General features: G+C 41.7%; 1 protein-coding gene across 7 annotated transcripts in view; it reads left to right on the top strand.

Annotated features, from left to right (window-relative positions):
• The window catches only part of TMEM132D (transmembrane protein 132D), an 865,119-nt gene that overhangs the window by 602,865 nt on the left and 238,759 nt on the right, over window positions 1–23,495 (top strand). The window lies entirely within an intron of this gene.

The following is a 23,495-nucleotide window of genomic DNA, read 5'->3' as shown; positions in this document are numbered from 1 at the left end:
TGATCACATTACTCACAGTCACTTTAAGAACCTAAGTGGTGAGGCCCTCTGAAGGAAGTGGGCTGCTCCTGCAGGACCAGGAGACACCCCAAATACTGTGGGTGCCCCAACTGTGAAAGTGGGAAAGGGAGACCCTCCTCTCCCAAACACACACCCCACTGGAGAAGCTGAAGGTCTGATTGTAGAAGAAATTTCTAACTTTACATGGGGCTGAGTCAAGTAAGAGAGCCAAGCGAAATACAGGGGTAGAGGAAGCAGCAGAAAGGCCCTAGGAGCTCACTGGGTCCCCAGGCAGCCCATTCCTGCCTGACACCACAGGGATCTATGGGGAGGACGGCCAGAGGAGCAGGGGTAAAACTCCATAGGCAGAAGGAATTCTCTAGGTGAACTTTGTAACAATTTGAACGGGGCGAGAAGCCCCTGGCTAGAACTCGGGGAGGGCTTGTGGACTTCACAGGCAGGGAAGAGCCAAGACCTTTTTTTCCCCGCAGCTGGAAGGCAGGTAGCCCAGGGCAAGTTTTCAAGCCATCTCACCCTCCACCTGGAAACAGACTCGGGGCTGTTGCGGGGGGCACAGTGGGAGTGAAACCGGCCCTTCAGTTTGCATGGGAGCTGGGTGAGGCCTGTGGCTGCCAGCTTTCCCCTTCCTGACAACCTGCGTGACTCAATAGAGGCAGCCATAATCCTCTTAGGTACACAACTCCAGTAACTGGGAATCTCACCTCCATCCCCACAGCAGCAGCAGCAGCAAGACCCACCCAAGGAGAGTCTGAGCTCAGACATGCCTAGCCCCGCCCCACCTGATGGTCCTTCCCTATCCACCCTGGTAGTGGAAGACAAAGGACATACAACCTTGGGAGATCTAGGGTCCTTCTCCACACTACTACAACTGATGCTTTCTGGGAAGTGCCACCAGCACAAACATAGAGCATTAAGCAGCCAAAGCTAAAGATCCTCACGGAATCCATTGCACACCCCTGCCACCTCCACTGGAACAGGCACTGATATCCACAGATGAGAGACCCATAGATGGATCACATCACAGGACTCCGTGCAGACAACCCCAGTACCAGCCCAGAGCCAGGTAGACTCACTGGGTGGCTAGACCCAGAAGAGAGACAATAATCACTGCAGTTTGGCTCACAGGAAGCCACATCCATAGGAAAAGGGGAGAGAACTACATCAAGGGAATACCCCATGGGACAAAAGAATCTGAACAACAGCCTTCAGCCCTAGACATTCCCTCTAACAGAGCTAACCCAAATGAGAAGGAACCAGAAAACCAATCCTGGTAATGTGACAAAACAAGGTTTATCAGTACCACCCCAAAATCATACTAGTTCACCAACAATGGATCCAAACCAAGAAGAAATCCCTGATTTACCTGAAAAGAGTTCAGGAGGTTAGTTATTAAGCTAATAAGGGCGGGACCAGAGAAAGGGAAAGCCCCATGCAAGGGAACCCAAACAATGATACAAGAAGTAAAGGGAGAAATATTTAAGGAAATAGATAGTTTAAGGAAAAAACAACAAAAAATTCAGGAAATTTGGACATATTTTAGAAATATGAAATGCCTTGGAAAGTCTCAGCAACAGAATTGAACAAGTAGAAGAAAGAAATTCAGAGCTTGAAGACAAGGTCTTTGAATTAACCCAATCCAACAAAGACAAAGAAAAAATAATAAGAAAATATGAACAAAGCCTCCGAGAAGTCTGGGATCCTATTAAATGACTAAACCTATGAATAATCAGTGTTCCTGAGGAAGAAGAGAATTCTAAAACTTGGAAAACGTATTTGGGGAGTAATCGAGGAAAACTTCCCCGGTCTTGCTAGAGACCTAGACATCCAAATACAAGAAGCACAAAAAACACCTGGGAAATTCATGGCCAAAAGATCTTCACCTAGGCACACTGTCATCAGGTTATCTAAAGTTAAGATGAAGGAAAGAATCTTAAGAGCTGTGAGACAGAAGCACCAGGTAGCCTATAAAGGAAAACCTATCAGATTAACAGCAGATTTGTCAGCAGAAACCCTACAAGCTAGAAGGGATTGGCCTTCTAGCCACTGCTTAGCCTCCTCAAACAAAATAATTATCAGCCAAGAATTTTGTATCCAGGAAAACTAAGCACCATATATGAAGGAAAGATGCAATCGTTTTCAGACAAATACTGAGAGACTTCTCCATTACCAAGCCACCACTACAAGAACTGCTAAAAGGAGCTCTAAATCTTGTAACAAANATAGATAGATAGATAGATAGATATTGTAGTAAATAATGTCTAGTGGATGGCTCTCTTTAATTTTATTATTCATTTAAGTCATTATTTGTATTCTTCTTTCACATGTCCTTATATCTAACCCAATACCAAGTCCTGTTGATTTTACCTGAAAAAAAGATGGATTTATGTATTTTTCAAATCTATCCCTTTCTTCCTGTATCCACTGCCCCTATTGTACTCCAAACTATTCTTTTTTCTAGTGTAAACCATTATAAATGTTTCAACTACTCTTAATCCCTCTCCACACTATTTTCTACACTGTAGATGGTTATCTTTTATAACTTCATTTTGATGATGTCCTTATCTCATACTTAAAACATATCTATGACTTTCTTTGGCTCTTAGAAGAGACATCAGAATACTTCACATGGCAAACAAAACCTAGCCTGTGTGGTCTAACCCCTGCCTACATTTCCAGCCTCTTCTAGTATCAGCTTTTTCTAGCCCTTCCTAACTATGAGACAGCTGGAAAGTATAGTTTTTCTTGCCTAAAAAGGTTTGGGAAATTCACAGTAGTGTCCTGCACGGTGTCCCATAGAATGTCTCTTTCTCGGGTTTAAATAACTCTTGGTTCTACCAACTATTATTATTCTGTAGCTACTCTGCACATTCTTCTCTGGATACCCTTGGGTTGATTAGTATCCTCAAAGATGATGGTTTATCTTCTTTTCAGCATTAAATTGTCCATTAGTCTCAGTTTTGGACTGAAACTTAATCTGTAGTCCCAGAACTGAAAATAGTGTTCCAGGTGTGGATTGACAAAGAAGAGAGTTGAACTAGACTTTAGTAGCTCATTTTAAGCACCCTGCTTTATTAACCCCAGCCAACTCTCTGTGACTCTTCTTGGAAAGGTGCATTGCATTATTGACTCCCAAGTCCTAAGTCTCTCTCTGTCCTTTTCACAGGCTAGTCCTCAGCTACATCTTCATGGTGATTGTTCTTATATAGTCAGGGTTTTGAGCCTGAGAGTTAAATTTGGCATTTCTCTCTAAAATATCATCTCACTGGACACAGTCCATCGTCATTGCAGCCTGTTGAAATATTTTAGGATCTTGGATCTGTGATAGAGCGTTTTTATTATAACTCTCAGTTCTATATCATGTATAACTGAGATTCACATGCCATCAATTTCTTCACTCAGCGTATTAACTGACATTCTGAACAGGGATGGACAATACCTTCTGCGGAATTCCAAGGGTTCTGGGACAATGTGCATGTTACATCTTCTTCTAACCTCATGAGCTTCTCTTTTATTTTAATCTCCTTTCCTCGTTTCTTCTTATCTACACATCCCACAAACACTGGAGTGCCCTGAACAGTCCAGAAGTATTTTCTGCCTGTTTCGAGTCCTTGAGTGATCTCATCCTTTCTTGTGGCTTTAAATATCATCTATTTATTGATAATTCAAAAATGTGATCACATTACTCACAGTCACTTTAAGAACCTAAGTGGTGAGGCCCTCTGAAGGAAGTGGGCTGCTCCTGCAGGACCAGGAGACACCCCAAATACTGTGGGTGCCCCAACTGTGAAAGTGGGAAAGGGAGACCCTCCTCTCCCAAACACACACCCCCACTGGAGAAGCTGAAGGTCTGATTGTAGAAGAAATTTCTAACTTTACATGGGGCTGAGTCAAGTAAGAGAGCCAAGCGAAATACAGGGGTAGAGGAAGCAGCAGAAAGGCCCTAGGAGCTCACTGGGTCCCCAGGCAGCCCATTCCTGCCTGACACCACAGGGATCTATGGGGAGGACGGCCAGAGGAGCAGGGGGTAAAACTCCATAGGCAGAAGGAATTCTCTAGGTGAACTTTGTAACAATTTGAACGGGGCGAGAAGCCCCCTGGCTAGAACTCGGGGGAGGGCTTGTGGACTTCACAGGCAGGGAAGAGCCAAGACCTTTTTTTCCCCGCAGCTGGAAGGCAGGTAGCCCAGGGCAAGTTTTCAAGCCATCTCACCCTCCACCTGGAAACAGACTCGGGGCTGTTGCGGGGGGCACAGTGGGAGTGAAACCGGCCCTTCAGTTTGCATGGGAGCTGGGTGAGGCCTGTGGCTGCCAGCTTTCCCCCTTCCTGACAACCTGCGTGACTCAATAGAGGCAGCCATAATCCTCTTAGGTACACAACTCCAGTAACTGGGAATCTCACCTCCATCCCCCACAGCAGCAGCAGCAGCAAGACCCACCCAAGGAGAGTCTGAGCTCAGACATGCCTAGCCCCGCCCCCACCTGATGGTCCTTCCCTATCCACCCTGGTAGTGGAAGACAAAGGACATACAACCTTGGGAGATCTAGGGTCCTTCTCCACACTACTACAACTGATGCTTTCTGGGAAGTGCCACCAGCACAAACATAGAGCATTAAGCAGCCAAAGCTAAAGATCCTCACGGAATCCATTGCACACCCCTGCCACCTCCACTGGAACAGGCACTGATATCCACAGATGAGAGACCCATAGATGGATCACATCACAGGACTCCGTGCAGACAACCCCCAGTACCAGCCCAGAGCCAGGTAGACTCACTGGGTGGCTAGACCCAGAAGAGAGACAATAATCACTGCAGTTTGGCTCACAGGAAGCCACATCCATAGGAAAAGGGGGAGAGAACTACATCAAGGGAATACCCCATGGGACAAAAGAATCTGAACAACAGCCTTCAGCCCTAGACATTCCCTCTAACAGAGCTAACCCAAATGAGAAGGAACCAGAAAACCAATCCTGGTAATGTGACAAAACAAGGTTTATCAGTACCACCCCCAAAATCATACTAGTTCACCAACAATGGATCCAAACCAAGAAGAAATCCCTGATTTACCTGAAAAAGAGTTCAGGAGGTTAGTTATTAAGCTAATAAGGGCGGGACCAGAGAAAGGGAAAGCCCCATGCAAGGGAACCCAAACAATGATACAAGAAGTAAAGGGAGAAATATTTAAGGAAATAGATAGTTTAAGGAAAAAACAACAAAAAATTCAGGAAATTTGGACATATTTTTAGAAATATGAAATGCCTTGGAAAGTCTCAGCAACAGAATTGAACAAGTAGAAGAAAGAAATTCAGAGCTTGAAGACAAGGTCTTTGAATTAACCCAATCCAACAAAGACAAAGAAAAAATAATAAGAAAATATGAACAAAGCCTCCGAGAAGTCTGGGATCCTATTAAATGACTAAACCTATGAATAATCAGTGTTCCTGAGGAAGAAGAGAATTCTAAAAACTTGGAAAACGTATTTGGGGGAGTAATCGAGGAAAACTTCCCCGGTCTTGCTAGAGACCTAGACATCCAAATACAAGAAGCACAAAAAACACCTGGGAAATTCATGGCCAAAAGATCTTCACCTAGGCACACTGTCATCAGGTTATCTAAAGTTAAGATGAAGGAAAGAATCTTAAGAGCTGTGAGACAGAAGCACCAGGTAGCCTATAAAGGAAAACCTATCAGATTAACAGCAGATTTGTCAGCAGAAACCCTACAAGCTAGAAGGGATTGGCCTTCTAGCCACTGCTTAGCCTCCTCAAACAAAATAATTATCAGCCAAGAATTTTGTATCCAGGAAAACTAAGCACCATATATGAAGGAAAGATGCAATCGTTTTCAGACAAACAAATACTGAGAGACTTCTCCATTACCAAGCCACCACTACAAGAACTGCTAAAAGGAGCTCTAAATCTTGTAACAAATCCTGGAAACACATCAAAACAGAACCTCTTTAAAGCATAAATCACACAAGATTTATAAAGCAAAATACAAGTTAAAAGCAAAACAAAACAAAACAAAAAGTACACAGGCAACAAGGAGTATGTTGAATGCAAGGGTACCTCACATTTCAATAAACATTGAATGTAAATGTCCCAAATGCTCCACTAAAAACCACAGAATATGTAAGAACCCAAACAACTATCTGCTGCCTTCAGGAGACTCACCTAACACATAAGGACTCATATAAACTTAAAGTAAAGGGGTGTCATCCAAATGGACACCAAAAACGAGCAAGAGTAGCTACTCTTATAACAGACAAAACAAACTATAAAGCAATAGCAGTTAAAAGAGACAAGGAGGGAAATTATATAATGGTAAAAGGCTTTGTCCAACAGGAAATCATCACAATCCTAAACATACATGCACCTAACACTGGATTTTCCAAATTTATAAAACAATTACTAATAGACCTAAGAAATGAGATAGACAGCAGCACAATAATAGTGGGGGACTTTAGTACTCCACTGACAGCACTGGACAGGTCATCAAAACAGAAAGTCAACAAAGAAACAATGGACTTAAACTATACCTTGGAACAAATGGACTTAACAGATACATACAGAACATCGCATCCAACAACTGTAGAGTACACATTCTATTCAATAGCACATGGAACTTTCTCCAAGATAGACATATGATAGGGCATAAAAATGAGCTTCAATACATTTAAGAAAATTGAAATCATATCAAGACTGCAGACTGCAGTGGAATAAAACTGGAAATCAACTCCAAAAGGAACCTTCTAAACCGGGCAAATACATGAAAATTAAACAACCTGCTCCTGAATGAGCACTGGGTCAAAAACAAAATCAAGATGGAAATTTAAACATTCTTCAAACCAAATGACAACAATGGCACAACCAATCAAAACCTCTGGGATACAGCAAAGGCAGTGCTAAGAGGAGTGTCCATAACCCTCAATGCCTATATCAAAAAGACTGAAAAAACACAAACTGACATTTTAAGGTCATACCTTAAGGAGCAAGAGAAGCAAGAACAAACCAAACCCAAACCCAGCAGATGAAAGTAAATAACCAAGATCAGAGAGCAGAACTAAATAAAATTGAAAGGTCTACAACAAAAATACAAAAGGTAAATGAAATAAAAAGCTGGTTCTTTGAAAAGATGAATAAAATTGATAGGCCATTAGCGAGATTCACCCGAGAGAAGAAGTGAGAAAGTCCAAATAACTTCACAAAGAAATGAAACAAGAGATACTACAACTGACACCACTGAAATACAAAAAATCATTCAAGGTTACTATGAGCACCTTTACGCACATAAGCTAGAAAATCTAGAAAGGAGGAATAAATTCCTGGAAAATTACAACCCTCCTAGCCTAAATCAGGAAGAATTAGATACCCTGAACAGACCAATAACAAGATGCAAGATTGAAATGGTAATTTAAAAATTACCAACAAAAAAAAAGTCCGGGACCAGACAGATTCATAGCAGAATTCTACCAGACATTCAAAGAAGAATTGGTAGCAATCCTTCTGACACTATTCCACAGATAGAGAAAGAAGGAATTCTCCCTAATTCATTCTATGAAACCAGCATCACCCTAATACCAAAACCAGGAAAGGACATAATCAAAAAACAAAACTACAGACTGATATCCTTGATGAAGATAGATACTAAAATCCTTAACAAAATACTAGTTAACTGATCCAAAAACATATCAGAACGATAATCCACCATGATCAAGTGGGTTTCATGCCAGGGATGCAGGGATGGTTTAACATACACAAGACAATAAATGTGATACACCACATAAGCAGAATTAAAAACAAAAATCACATGATCATCTCAATAGATGAAGAAAAAGTATTCAGCAAAATTCAACATCAGCATACAAGGAACATAATATAATAAAAGCCATCCATGACAAACCCACAGCCAACACAATACTGAATGGGGAAAAGTTGAAAGCATTCCCTCTGAGAACTGGAACAAGACAAGGATGCCTACTCTCACCACTCCTCTTCGACATAGTACTGGAAGTCCTAGCCAGAGCAAACAGACAAGAGAAAGAAATAAAGGGCATCCAAACTGGTAAAGAGGAAGTCAGACTGTCACTGTTTGCTGACAATATGATCATTTACCTTAAAAATGCTAAGTACTCCTCCTGAAAGCTCCTAGAACTGATGAACGAATTCAGTAAAATTTGTGGATACAAGAATAATGTACACAAATCAGAAGCTCTTCTATACACCAACAGCAACCAAGTGGAGAATCAAATCAAGAACTCAACCCCTTTTACAATAGCTACCAAAATAAATAATAAATAAATAAATAAATAAATAACTTAGGAATATACCAAACTAAGGAGTCGAAAGACCTCTACAAGGAAAACTACAAAGCACTGCTGAAATAAACCATAGACAACACAAACCAATGGAAGCACATCCCATGTTCATGGATAGGTAGAATCAATATTGTGAAAATGGCCATACTGCCAAAAGCAATGTACAAATTCAATGCAGTCATCATCAAAATACCATCATCATTCATCATAGAATTAGAAAAAACATTCTAAAATTCATATGGAATCAAGAAAGAGCCTGGACAGTCAAAGCAAGACTAAGCAAAAAGAACAAATCTGGAGGCATCACACTACCTGATTTAAAACTGTAAGGCCATAGTCACCAAAACAGCATGGTACTGGTATAAAAATAGGCACACGGACCAATGGAACAGAATAGAGAACCCAGAAATAAACCCAAATACTTACAGCCAACTGATCTTCAACAAAGAAAACAAAAACATAAAGTGGGGAAAGGACACCCTTTTCAACAAATGGTGCTGGGATAATTGGCTAGCCACTTGTTGAAGAATGAAACTGGATCCTCACCTGTCACATTATAAAAAAAAATCAACTCAAGATGGATTAAGGACTTAAACCCAAGACCTGAAACTACAAAAATTCTAGAAGATAACATTGGAAAAACCCTTCTAGACATTGCCTTAAGCAAATATTTCATGACCAAGAACCCAAAAGCAGACATACCACAGAGGTGAGAAAACTTCACAATCTATACATCTGACAAAGGACTGACATCCAGAATCTACAACAACCTCAAACAAATTAGTAAGAAAAAAAGATCCCATTAAAGTGGGCTAAGGACATGAATAGACAATTCTCAAAAGCAGATATACACGTGGCCAGCAAACATATGAAAAAAGTGCTCAGTATCACTAATGATCAAGGAAATGCAAATCAAAACCACAATGCAATACCACCTTACTCTTCCAAGAACAGTGATAATAAAAAAGTCATAAAACCGTACATGTTGGTGTGGATGCAGTGAACAGAGAACACTTCTACACCGCTAATGGGAATGTAAACTAGTACAGCCACTATGGAAAACAGTGTGGAGATTCCTTAAAGAACTAAAAGTAGAGCTACCATTTGATCCAGCAATCCCACTAATAGGTATCTACCCAGAGGAAAAGAAGTAGTTATTCGAAAAAGATGCTTGCACATGCATGTTTATAGTGGCACAGCTCACAATTGCAAAATCATGGAACCATCCAAAATGCCCATCAAACTGTAATATTATATTATATATGTATATATATATAATCATATACATATATAATCATATACATATATATAAAATCATATACATATAGATGATGGAATATTACACAGCCATAAAAAGGAATGGATTAACAGCATTTTCAGTGACCTGGATGAAATCGGAGACTATTATTCTAAGTGAAGTAACTCAGGAATGGAAAACCAAACATTATATGTTCTCACTGGTATGTGGAAGCTAAGCTATGAGGATGCTAAGGCATAAGAATGATACAATGGACTTTGAGGATTTGGGGGGAAGAGTAGGAGGGAGGCAAGGGATAAAAGACTACAAATATGGTGTGGTGTTATATTGCTTGGGTGATGGGTGCACCAAAATCTCACAAATCACCACTAAAGAACTTACTCATGTAAGCAAATACCCCCTGTACCCAAATTACTTATGTAAAAATAAAATATAAAATAAAATGTGTGTCTCTTGTTTGGGACTCTTCCTTGAACCCCAGGTTCAACAGTTCTTCTTGGCTCTCTAGTAAGCATTTCAAACTAGTGTGTCCTGAATCAAACTCTTGATCTTCCTATTCCAAACATGTTTCTGGAACCTTCCCCATCTCAGTCAATGATATCTCTCTGGTTGCTCAGGCCCACACTATGGAATTTTTTATTCTTAGACATGAATTCAGTCTCGGTTGATCCTAATAGTTCCACCTTTACAATATACCTCAAATCTGACTGTTGCTCATGCAAAGACCCTGGTCTAAGCCAACATGTGATGCTTCATCTGTTTTGTTTATTTTTCTGTTTATTGTCTGTTTGCTTGAACTAGAGTGTATGTCCGTTGGGGAGGGAGGGAACACATCTGTTTTGTTTATTTTTCTGTTTATTGTCTGTTTGCTTGAACTAGAATGTATATCCGTTGGGGAGGGAGGGAACAAGAATTTGTGTCTGTTTTGCTCACACATTTAGTTCAAGTGCCGGGCGCGGTGGCAGGTGCCTGTGGTCCCAGCTACTCGAGAGGCTGGGGCAGGAGAATGGCGTGAACCCAGGAGGTGAAGCTTGCAGTGAGCTGAGATCCGGCCACTGCACTCCAGCCCGGGCAAAAGTGTGAGACTCTGCCTCAAAAAACAAACAAACAAACAAACAAAAGTATCTTTAAAAGTTCTTAATATATAGTAGGTATATAAAAATGTTTTCAGATGAATAAATACATTAATGAATAAATGACAGATGTCCTCTCATTCAGATGCAGCTCACTTCCCATCATCCACAGAGACAGCATAAGACATTTTATCACCTGTCTGTCCAATATTCCAGATATAACATGCTTACCATATTCTAAAACTTAATAAATCTTTTATTTTTCCCTAAGTGTTTTTCCTTCCAAGGTTTCATTCTCTCAGCAAATTGTCCCTCACTCCATCCAGTTCCTGAGACTAACAAGATAGGAGTTCTCCGTGGTGCTCATTTGTCTTATTCCCCAAAGCCAACTGATAAACGTATCTGTCTGCTTTGTCTCCACAGCACACCTTTGAATTTGACTACTTGTTTTCATCTCCTCTGCTATTTTCTAAGTTTAAGACATGTTCATCTCTTGCACTATCTAAAAAGTCTCCTCGCCACTCTTGCTACCCCCCTCCACTACCTGGTCTATTCCCTCTATAGCAGCTAGGGTGATCTTTTCCAAAAAACAAGTCACATAGCCTTTTTCTCTGCTTAAGACCATTGCACACAATTGCATCCACACTTAGAATAAAAGTCGAAGTGCTCACTAAGGTCCAAGGACCCCTTCATTGCCTGGTCCACACAAACCTGTTTGACCTCATCTCCTAAAACTGACTCCTTTCCTGGTGAGCCCTAGATGCCTTCTCCTTTGGTATTCCTGGAACAAACCACATTTGTTCCTACTCAGGGTGTTGGCACCAGCAGTGGCCTGTGCCTTGAAGGGTTTTCTACCAGCATGCCTCACAGTCACTCATCACTCAGGGTGTCCTCTTTCTGTATGCTTTCCTTAGTGAGGTAACCAGTGTCGCCCTACCACCACCTTCTTCACAACATTGCATTTCCTATCATGGCTTATATGCTTTGCATGCCTTTAATTACTTGAAATTACCCTCTTTATTTTTCTGTTTGCCTGTGAAAAGTTTCTTCTGCACTCAATTCTAAACTTCTTAAGCACGGGGAGCTTGTCCACTGTGCTCAGTGCATTATTCACCACATCCAGAACATCAACTGGAACATCGTAGGCATTCAGAATATTTGTTGAATGAGCATATGATGGTGCATATAAAATCCAAACAACCAAGAACTGGTTATTCATAAGTAACATGTCCTTACTGGAACCATACCATGTTCTAGTGATTTTCAGTTCTTTGCTAAAGTGCTCATGATATTTTTAACAGCACGTGCCTGTGTCTATGCTGACTGTAGGTTTATTGGTTCACAGTTTTTATGATCACTTTCCGTCCTGTTCCTTTTTGTTCAATGAGAATTATCCTAGGACCTTTCTTTCTCCCTCCAGTTCCTCACAGGTTCAATAAGCACAACTACAAATTCCATCTGTCTGTTTCAGACAATGATGCACGCAGGCATGGAGACTGGAGCTCACTTTAAGAGGTTTGGTTGAGGCGTGCGGGCTGCTCATTATATTGGGGTCCAATTCCTTCCTAATCAATATTACTTCTAATCTGATGACTCTGACAAATTAAATGGGAATGAGGAGTTGGATGATTTATACTATGTTCTTCAAGCCTTCCTTTTACTGGATGTGCTGAGTTTCTTCTCTTTGCTTACCAAGACCCATTCTCCACCCTGTCTTGCACAATCTGTGTTAAAAGACTTCAGTGCCTTCTGGCTTCCACCTGGGTTCAGCCAAAGAAAAGTCTCTGGAAGCCCCAGCAGGAGCTCAGAGGGAGGGAGGAGAGTGAGGTCCCAGTACTTTCCTTTCCAGTTTTCTCTCTCTACAAGGTCCCCTTGGGCTGGGCCTGTCCCGCGACTGAACAGCACTGATTCTCTCAAAATATTTGTCTTTCCTCCCTGTCAGGCCAAGGATTGGTAATAGCTCTGTTGCTGCCAGGTTATTGAAGCATGTCTGTGGTTCATCTGTATCCTCCCTTCCTAAATAAATCCTCTTCACGCTGCCCTTCTGTTTTCTGGGGAGGCCCTGACCTGTTCCCTGGCATCCCATCTCCTGATCTGGTTCCTGCCACCTGCCACCCGCCTTCCTTGCCCTCACCAGCCACTACTGGCCTGTAGAGTCCTTTGGCTTTTCTTTCTATAGCAATCATGCACAGTTGTGAATCAGAACTTGAGTCGTCTACTTAGGATCTTTAAAAGCAATCATAATGCTATAATACCTTTATTCCTGGGGATTTTGCCCTCTCCTTTGTATATTATTATAAAAGAGAAAGGGCCAAAGTATATTCAAGGGACAAATCTGAGAGGACTGTAAAGACAAAAGCTATTTAGATAATTTGGTGCCTAAGCAGTGATAAAGTAATTATTGAACTAGTAATTAGATAGATAACTGGGCGATGCCTTCCCTTTGCATTTAACAACAACAACAAAGATGCCACCAACAACTAAAGAAAGAACATGAAAAATCAACTAAACTTACATAAAGAACCAGAGGAAGTCTATTAATATAATACAGGACCTAAGAAGAGTTACCTATTTAAAGAAGATACGCACACTGTGCTTGGCTATCAAGAACCAAACTACCTAAGTGGCCTTTGAACATGTTTGTTCAGGAGGTTACATAAGTAAGAAAAAGAGAGGGGGGGTAGAATTCTCTTTACATGAGTGGATAAACTGAGGCTGTAAAGAGTACCCTATGGATTCTGAAGACCAAGGGTGTTCGACGTTTTGCTCACCTAAGCAGCTTACCCTAAGGTACCCTTTCATGCAAATTTAGACAAAGAGCTATAATTACTTGCTCCTCTTACAGTCATTTAACATCCAAAATGGTAAGTTGATCAATATCCATCTGTAGCTACTATTTACCTCTTCCAGGCAGATAAAGACATCTTACCTAGGACATTTGTGTTCCACCAAATATTCTCTATAAGTGTGTATCCAAGAATGGCGCCAAAATTGGCTGAATTATGACGGCTCTTTCTTTTCCCAAACTCCAGTTGATAAATCCATTTACTATCTAAGTGGTAGGTGCTATTTATTGTGTTTTAGTGTTCATTTAAGAATTAAGAGGTGTTCTGCTGTTTCCAAAGGATCATTTTATTTTGCCTCTATATTCAATTTATGATTTCTAAACAAGGCAGCGGGTCATCAAGTATTTTGAAGGCAAGTGATAGGAAGTAAGCCCTGCTTGTTTATGGAAATGTTGGCCAAAGTAGTTTTTGTGGCAGAGAAACAGAAGGGAATTTATTAACTAACTGCCTTTTCATGGATGCTTTGCAAGTTATGTACATGATGTACCACAGATTCAAATTAGATTCCTTTCACATCAAAAACTCCTTTGTACAGTTTTCTTTATCCACCTGTGCAGATACTTTATGGATGTTGACATATCATGCCTAGGGTGTAGGGTAAAGAAAACATGGTTCCCAGTCCCATGGAGTGAGCAGTATGGATGTAGGAGACAGATGAGGAACAAGTAAATGAATAAGTCAGTAAATATAGCAGGTATCAAACAGCATGCTGTAACATATAACAATATTGTGATTGAGAATTAAAGATTAGGTAAAGAAGGATCCTTCATTTGGAAGATCAGATAGGGTCAGCCTATAAACTGAGGCTTGAAGAACTAAAGAGGGGTCAGGCAAGGTGCAAAGGATATGGATGTCGCCGATAGAGGAAATTTTACCCTGGAAGCTTGAAGGAGAGAAAGAACTTGAAGTGTAACCAGTATGGCCAGAATGCAATGAGTTCGAGAGAAATGTCTCAAGATAAGTTTGGAGATGGTGTCTAGACTTTATTCCTGGTGTAATAGTTAGGATGTGGGGGTATCAATGAAAAAAATAAGAAAATCATACATTTTATGCTTTTAGAAATCATTTGTGAGTGGAGATTGCATTGAAAGAAAGCAGGATGGAAGCAGCAAGACCAACTGCAAAGACTATTGCAGAGTCCAGCTAAGAAGCCAGTTATGGCTTGGACTGTCTTGGTGCAGAGAGGAGGGCAGATTTGAATGATCTGCAGTTGCAGCAACGAGTAAGTGCTCAGGAGACTTGTTCCTCAAGGGTTATGTGAGTGTTGAGGGACAGAAGAGAATGTCTGAGGAAGCCTCTGTGTCTGATTTCGAACAAACAGTTGTATGGAGGACCTGTGTATGGAAGAGGAGAAGAGAGGGATGAGATGGTTTTAAGGGGGTAATCAAGCATTTTGTTTTGGATATGTAAATTTTGAGAAGCCTGGGAAATAGAAGGGCTAAGGTTTTAAACTCCATTTAAATCCTATGTTCACTGCCTGAAAAGAAATCTCTAGGTTTGAATTCGCAAATAAGCATGAGGCAGAAGGTTCAGCTGTGGTATTTTCAGTGATGCTGAAAAAATAGTAACAATAACAATGACAGGTAATAGTAAGATACTGATTGCCTACTTTCTGTTGGGTTCAATAGGTGTTTCCAGTCACTGTCTCTTGGTTGGATTATACTCTTTTCATGGGGTGCTCGAGTTTCTCTCTAAATCTCCTAGAAACTCTTTAAAATCTTTCTGCATTAACATATGCACCCATTTTGGAACTAGTAGCACTAAGTTTAAAACAAATTTGAATAGTACCTCTAAGAATGTCATGACTTACATTTGAGATTGCTAAATTTTCTTAAAAAAAAAAAAAAAAAAAAAAATCAGTCTATTGTCCTATGTTACTTATTTATGTCAAATCTTAAAATATTTGAGGCAGTTTGAGTTAAAGGTTCATCAAATCTCCAAAAGCTCCACAATCTCCAGACCTACCTGTCGCTCACTAGCAGATTCTTAGAACTGCTCCTTTTCCTTGGCTCATATTCCGTGGCTTTTCCTTGGCCAGTTGGGCGCTCACTCGCAGGTCTGCAGAGTGTCTTTAGTGCCGTAACCTGGTCCTGGAGTTCTCATTCTTGTCTGGATTTGCTCTGCCCTGTGATTTCCTAAGTCAGCATTTCCTAAATGGATGAGATGTAGAACACTGGTGCTCTGAATATTATCGATTTTGTATTTTAAAAAAAATGCTCTGGCAAGAATGCGAAATGCTGGGTTAATCAAAGTCAGCAGAGTTCTCTGCTGTAGGACCACTCAGAACCATAAATAATGATCATTTGCCACATAGGAGGAATTAAAATATTGTGTTCCACAGGGTTCTTTATCATAAAATCCTATTTGCCAGTGGGATTCCTAGTTTCCCAGGCCACAGCAATCAACATCTGTGTTGCGCCATGGAATGCGTTCTGGGAGAACATATTTGAACCATTGATTATAATACCAATTCGTTTGTTAATATGTTTTGCAAAGAGGTGAAATGTAGGTAGATAGATTAAAAATGTTAAGTCGGGTAAATTATGGAAGGCATGTTATGCTGGAGCTGGTCTTCAGACCTCTTTTTAGCTATCCAACTTATCTACTGGATAAGCCAGAAGAAGTCACTAGATTTCTTTTGAATTTCTTCATCTACAAATGAGATAATATTATCAAACTTTCTTAATTTTGCATGGATGTTGTGAAAATAGATATAACTACAACACTTAGATGTGCTTTTTAGCTTTTGGTAACCGAGGTGTTATATAAACCCCAGGCCTTGTTTATACTGTGGTTATAATAAGCAGTGTAACTTTTCTACTGGGGAGCCCTGAGATAACATTGTTGGAGAAAAAGAAGTGGCTGAACAGAACAACTTCTCTGAGTTAAACCCGTTCCCTGACAGCTGGCTGGTGGGTGAGCTGCTGAGCTCTGAGATTTGAAGTGGCATTTACAGAAGACCTTATTTTGAGAAGGCACCACGGAGAGATTATAACAAGTGTTATTTAACAGTTCTAATTATGATTTTTTCTATCTCTGTTTTGTATCTACAATTTGATCCAAATTAATATTTATTTATACTAATAATAGCAAACCCAGATGGATCTTACTATGCACCCAGCACTGCTCACAAAGACCTTGTGTGGACTGGAGGCCAAGGTGGGCAAATCACTTGAGGTCAAGAGTTCAAGACCAGCCTGGCCAACATGGCAAAACCCTGTCTCTACTAAAAATACAAAAATTAGCTGGGCATAGTGGCACATGCCTATAATCTCAGCTACTTGAGAGGCATGACAATCACTTGAACCTGGGAAGTGGAGGTTTCAGTGAGCTGAGATTGCACCACTATACTCCAGCCTGACAGAGCAAGACCCTATCAAAAAAAAAAAAAATCCAAGTATGGTATTCAGGAGTGTGGCAGGGGAACTTTTGCAAGATGCCGCCATATAAGTGAGAAGGAGCTAAGAGGATATGGGATTGTTCAGGCTGTGACCTAGATTTCGCATGGTAACACCAGGACATGGTATTGTTCAGGCCATGATGTGGACTTTGCGTGGTATTGTAGGATATGGGATCGTTCAGGCCATGACCTGGCCTTTGCATGGTATCGGAGGATATAGGATCATTCAAGCCGCGACCTGGCCTTTGCATGGTGTCGCAAGTGTAGAGTTGTTAGGCAAGGAGTTGACATTTTGAAAGATCACACCAGCCACTGTGTGGAGTCAATGACTCTGCTTACAGACTGCAATGGTTGAAATGTGGCAACTGGATTGGGCTCCTGGATAGCCAGATAGTCAGTAAGACATTATTTCTGGGTATGAGTATGAGGGTGTTTCTTCCTTAGTTTCCAGAAGAGAATAGAATTTAAATCAGTATACCAAATAAAGATCCACCCTCAGCAGTGTGGGCTGACACTATCTAATCCATCGAGGGCGCAAGTAGAACACAAAGGTGGAGGCAGGGTGAATTTCCCCTCTGTCTTCTTGAGCTGGGACTTCCATCCTCTCCTGCCCTCAGGCATTGGAGCTCCTGGCTCTCAGGCCTTTGGACAGAGAGATTTACACTCACCCCATCCCCCCAACCCACCCACCTACAGTTCTCAGGTTCTCAGGATTTCTGCTTGCAAATCACACCACCAGCTTTCCTGGGTCCCGAGCTTGCCAATGGCAGAGCATGGGACTTCTCAGCCTCCATAATCATATGAGCCAATTTCCATAACAAATCTTTTCGTACACATCTGTGTATATCCTGTTGGCTCTGCTTCTCAGGAGAACCCTGACTAATACGGAGGCTCTGCAGAGTGCCGGCGAGTGATGATGGTGGTGGGCTCTACAGAGTCCTGGTAGGTGATGACGGTGGTGGGCTCTGCAGAGTCTCGGCAAGTGATGATGGTGGTGGGCTCTGTAGAGTACTGGTGAGTGATGATGGTGGTGGGCTCTGCAGAGTGCTGGTGAGTGATGATGGTGGTGGGCTCTGCAGAGTCCTGGTGAGTGATGATGGTGGTGGGCTCTGCAGAGTCTCCACAAGTGATGATGGTGGTGGCTGCAACGGACACCCTGGTGGTGAGAACCAGATGGCACTGGTTGATGTGTTGGCTGTGGAGGCATCAGTGCTTGCTGATGGATTGAACATATGTTGGGAGGTGGAATTAAGGACCCGCACTTGTAAGTGGGGTAGAAGACATTGGTTTCTAGCCCTCGGTTCTTCCGCCATTGGAGCAGACGTGGGATTGAGATCCTCATAGCAAGAAAAACAAGACTAGGAATGCACAGCTGGCATTGGGCTGTCTTTGGGATCCAGGCCTCTGTCCCTTGCTTTATATCCACATGTTTGCTTTGGTCTCACGTGGGCGGAGCCTCTCCCTCTCCCACTGACTTTGAGCTGGAGCTTTGCTGTGTGAGTTGCTTTGGCCGAGGGGCTGTTGGCGGATGTGAAAGGAGTCGACGCTGAACACATGCTTATGGGGTAGGTTTTCCCTCTGCTGCTTCTGCCATGGTTATGAGAAAAATACGCTCCAGTGGCCTGCTGGTCCCGGAAGAAAAGGCAGCATCTGGAATGGGCCTGAGCCGAACCCAAAAGCTAGAACCAAGGCCCACTGCCTTCCTGAGCCCAGCTGACCCGCAGACCCCAGCCTGCAGCAGAGCATCAGTAGCTGGCCCACAGGTCGGGGCTGGAGGGAAGGTGAACTTTATGTTGTGTGCCAGGGGCTGTCTAATGGAGAGGCCTCAGAGACGCATCCTGGCCTTACCATAGAAAAGGTGGCAGAGGCCAGGTATGGTGGCTCACGCTTGTGATCCCTGCACTTTGGAAGGCCAAGGCGGGCAGATCACTTGAGGTCAGGAGTTTGAGACCAGCCTGGCCAACATGGTGAAACCCTGTCTCTACTAAAACTACAAAAATCAGCCGGGTGTGGTGACACACGCCTATAATCCCAGCTACTCAGGAGGCCAAGGCAGGATAATCACTTGAACCTGGGAGGCAGAGGTTGCAGTGAGCCAATATCACACCATTGCACTCCAGCCTGGCAACGGAGCGAGACTCCGTCAAAACAAAAACAAAAACAAAAGGTGGCAGAGAAGCCTGACGGATGTGGATAGACCTTGTTCTTGCTTCTCAAGATTTTGAGCCCAGAAAACCTCTAGGATTCCCAGTAGCTGTAGTTTATGTCCTTTAGATAGATGCTATAGACAGTAGTTTAAAAAAAAAAAAAAAAAAAAAAAGACCTATTGGTGCCATTATAGTCTTTTCCAATGCATGTGCTTAAAATATTATATTCCCTTCAGCAGCAGCATCACCTGAGACAATAGAATATGGTGCTTAAGAACTGGAGCCTTGAAATCAGACTAAGCTGATGGTAAATCCTGTGTCTGTTCTGCTGTTGGGCATTTAATTTAATCACTCTAAACCTCAGTTTCCTCAATCGTAAATGGAAACAATGACCCTCACCCACCAGGCTTGTGGAGGAGGGTGGATTTAATTAAATAATGCACAAAATCATCTAGAATAGTGCCCAAGACAAAGTGGGTACTCAGTAAATGTTAGCTTTTGCTCTTATGGTGGCGGCTGTGATTGTTGCTGTGACTGACTTTATGGATGAAACTGAAGGCCCCATATTCTTGCCTAAATGTGTATGAGTTCCCAATTTGGAAAACTGGAGTAATGTCTGTGCTTTTGAAGCAAACTGTATGAGGAAGTAATTAGCATGGACATTTAAAGTTCCTAGGTGGGCCTCTTTTTTGTAAACATTGCTAACGGCATCTTTGTTCAACATTTACTGAGCAAATGTTAGGAAATACAGGGAGAGAAGGAGGTGAGAGGATGTAGCTTTGAGCCCCCATAGCTCATATGGTGTATGCTGTATACAAACTCCTGAAGAGAGATTCAAACATTTATAATATAGAGACTAGATAAGACCAAATCTTGGAAGAAGCTTAAAGAAACAGAACAGCAAACCAGGAAGTTTGTTCCAATGGGAGGGTCCTTTCTAGAAGAGGAGAGTTCCTTGATTTCCAGCTTCTGCTCTCAGGACAGTGGTAGACTAAATACCTCAAACTGTTTGCATCCTAAACCCTTGGAACCTATGAGTGTTGACTTACATGGCGGCAGGGACTTTGGAGTTGTGCCTAGAGATGTGAGGTGAGGAGATGATTCTCGATCATTTGTATGTATGTAACCACAAGTGTTCTTGTATAAGAGGGAGACAGGAGGCGGGTAACGGCAGTAGGGAGTGTGAGGATAGAGGATAGGTTGAAGTGAAGCACCAGATTGGAGGAATGAAACGAACAGGCCACAAGCTATGAGATTCAGGCAACCTCTGCGTGCATTTGACACAATATTTGTAACAGCAACTATAATTGATTTAACTATTAATTTCTGTATTACATTTTCCTAGTTTTTGTATAGGTATAGCTTCAAAATGTTTATGTTTTAAAGCATCCACTACAAATGTTAATGTCCAAAGCAAGTCTTTAGAAATGTCAAAATTCCAGTTATCTCTTTGTTAATAAATAGTCAACATTGATAGGAAGAAAAAAAAAAAGACAAGGGAAGAGATTCTCCCCTGAAGTCTCCAGAAGGAACACAGTCTTTCCAACACACCCATTTTATACGGCTACCCTCCTGAAATGAAAAACAGTCATTTGTTGTTGCAAGTCACTAAGTTTGTGGCAACATGTTACAGCATCCATAGGGAAACCCTTAACAGGTGCATTGCACGTGTGTGGACTCCTAAGTTAGGTGGGTGCCCAGTGATATTCATGGTCACATTTCTTCATCCCAAGTCCTGGCCACTGAGCAGTCATCGAATGTCTTTTTATTTTAATAGATCGATGAGGTTCCCATTTTTATGGCTCTCAGAACCCTCTCCTCTTATAGGGTTCCTATGTGGCAACTGGCCTTGTTTTGCAGTTAATCACTTCTCTGAGTGTTGGTCGGCCTTGAGAGTATTGGATTCAGACCACACACTCCTGCATCTTAAGTAAGTAGCTGGCTCAAGTATTCTCCATCTCCTCTGCGATGACTTGGTTCCCCAGTACATTTCAAATGGCACATTAGAACAGCCGCTGTTCTAAGAATCTCCTTTGTGCCCAAACTCCAAATGTGCAGAGACTCACAAAAGAAAAGGTCTGAGGTTTATTTCTTCATTTTTTCACCTTTAAAAAAAATCAGCCTTTTAAGCACCAAAGGTATGTTTATGGCTTTGAATAATATCAGATTTCAAAGCACAAGGAAAGTCCTTGAGGTTTGAAGTTTGCCTATGAAAATGATTAAGTGTAATTGGAAAGCAGTCAGTTCAGCATGGTTCATTGAAGAGACCTGTTTAACTTTACGGCACAAAAGGTTCATAGAAATATTAGCTTCCTCTTTTTTAGCACCACTGTGAGAACATCCTGAAGGACATCTGGAAATGGTATAATTCCCATTTCCCTTTTTTCTCAGCAGTAAATTAAATCTAATACCAATAAAGCAGTGAAAATTATATTTTGTCGTTAATAGTCTCTACATGTTCCAAGAGCTTAAAAAAAAAGAAAAAAAAGAATCTGATTGTTCAATGTGTCCAGTTTGATGAGATATAGGGTGGTGCACTCCCATGAACTGTCACATATAAAACATTCTCTGGGCTTTCTTAGCTATCTGTAAATGATTTTTTAAATTGTTTGTAACCCATATGTGCTTTGGAGAAAATCCATTAAATGAAAAACAGTTAAATTTTTTTCTTGCAATTGGGAAAAAACAAAAAACGTTCAACTGTATGAAACAGAAAAGAGATACTCATTGACTTCCATAAAAAAGTCTGCATGTGGATTTCAGGTATGGCTTGATGCAGGAGCTCCAACAGTATCATCAGCACCAGTTTTGCTCTTCTCACATTTTAGCTCTGGCTTTCCCTGTATGGTTGCCTTGGCCACCCACAGGCTGACCCCAGCACCTCCAGGTTCCTACCATTCTTTCCATTCACAGTCCTTGCAGAAAACAAAATAACCTATCTCCCAAGAATTCCAACCAACATCTCATGGCTCTGTTTGACTAAATCAGATGTCATATCTGAACCACTTTGGCTCTGATGAGCCACACCTAAGTCACAGATCGACCTTGGGAACTTCCTTCTGAAGCGCTTGGCCTGAAAGTGCAGTGAAGTTGGTTTTATGAAGGAAAGTTGAGGTTCTGACATCAAAGTTATTAATAGAACAAGTGTTTTGAATGGCAAAAACCCTTGCCAGTGACCATGTCTTTTAAGTCTCATGCTAAGAGAAGGTTTATCGTCAGCACATTTAATAATGAGTGCTCATAAAGAAGAGCCTTTGACGGGGGCCACCTTGTCCAGTGCCTGTCGCTGAGCCACCAAATGGCCATTCCCCTTCTTTGGGTCTCTATAGACGGGCCTGGAGGATGTCACATTAAGGGAAATAAGCCAGACACAGAAAGACAAATACCGCAGGATTTCACTCATATGTGAAATCTAAAATTAAAATTAAAAGAGTTGTATTACAGAAGCAGAAAGTAGAACCGTGGTTACCAGAAATAGGGGAGCCAGACAGAAGGATTTGGGGTGGATGGGGAGAGGTTGGTTAATGGGTACACAGCGACAATTGGATAGGAGGAAGCAGTTCTGGTGTTTTACTGTGTGGTGGGGTGATGATGGTTAACAGTGAGGACTTGTATATTACAAAATAGCTAGACAAGAGCTTTTGAATGTTTTGACCACAAAGAAATGATAAATGTGTGATGGACATGCTGAAACACTCTGGTTTGACCATTGTACAACATATATATGTATCAAAATATCAAACTGAACCCTGTAAACATATACAATTGCAATGTGTTGATGCATTTTAAAAAATAAAAAACATTGAAAAGCAGGAGTGTGACTTTGCAAGCTGTAGGTTTACTTTAGCTCTAAAATTCTGAGATAAAGCATTCAGTCTTCCTCAAGCCTGTCGTTGCTTATGATAGACCTTGATCATTTTCTCTGCCTTATCATTCCTTTATCTTCTGCTGGAAATGATCCTACCCTCTACACCCATGAGTTGGTGATATGTATTAATGTTGGTTTTCAAATGTTTCCATGTCTCCCCACCTCTAGTAAGATTGTGGCATGATCCTTTTCTTTTCCCTTGTGGTTGAGTAAAGTCAACTGACCAGTTCTTCCTTAAAAAAAAAAATGTAGTTACCAGCTCAAAAGCCTCCAGAGCAATCTTTCTGTCTGGCTTGGTGTCTGACGATGTTCAGGATACTGGCTGCTTAAGTAGCCTGGGTCCCAGAACATGGGTTCGGGGAGAGCAGCGTCCCCAGCTGACCTGTGACAGGTGTGCAGCATGACGAGGAAATCAACCTTTGTTAAAGCACCAGGGCGATGAGATCATTTGATAACGACCTGATAACCTCGTTTACCCAGACTGACGCAGGACGCTCACAGGGCCGCCCTTCATCCACCACCCTGGACCCTGGCCGCAGATGAGGAATTAAGGCATGGCAATACCCT

Source organism: Rhinopithecus bieti, unplaced genomic scaffold, assembly GCF_001698545.2.
Source record: "Rhinopithecus bieti isolate Rb0 unplaced genomic scaffold, ASM169854v2 scaffold_3615, whole genome shotgun sequence".
Taxonomy (NCBI): domain Eukaryota; kingdom Metazoa; phylum Chordata; class Mammalia; order Primates; family Cercopithecidae; genus Rhinopithecus; species Rhinopithecus bieti.
Note: the sequence above shows the minus strand (reverse complement) of the source record. Positions and strands in the feature narration are given on the sequence as shown.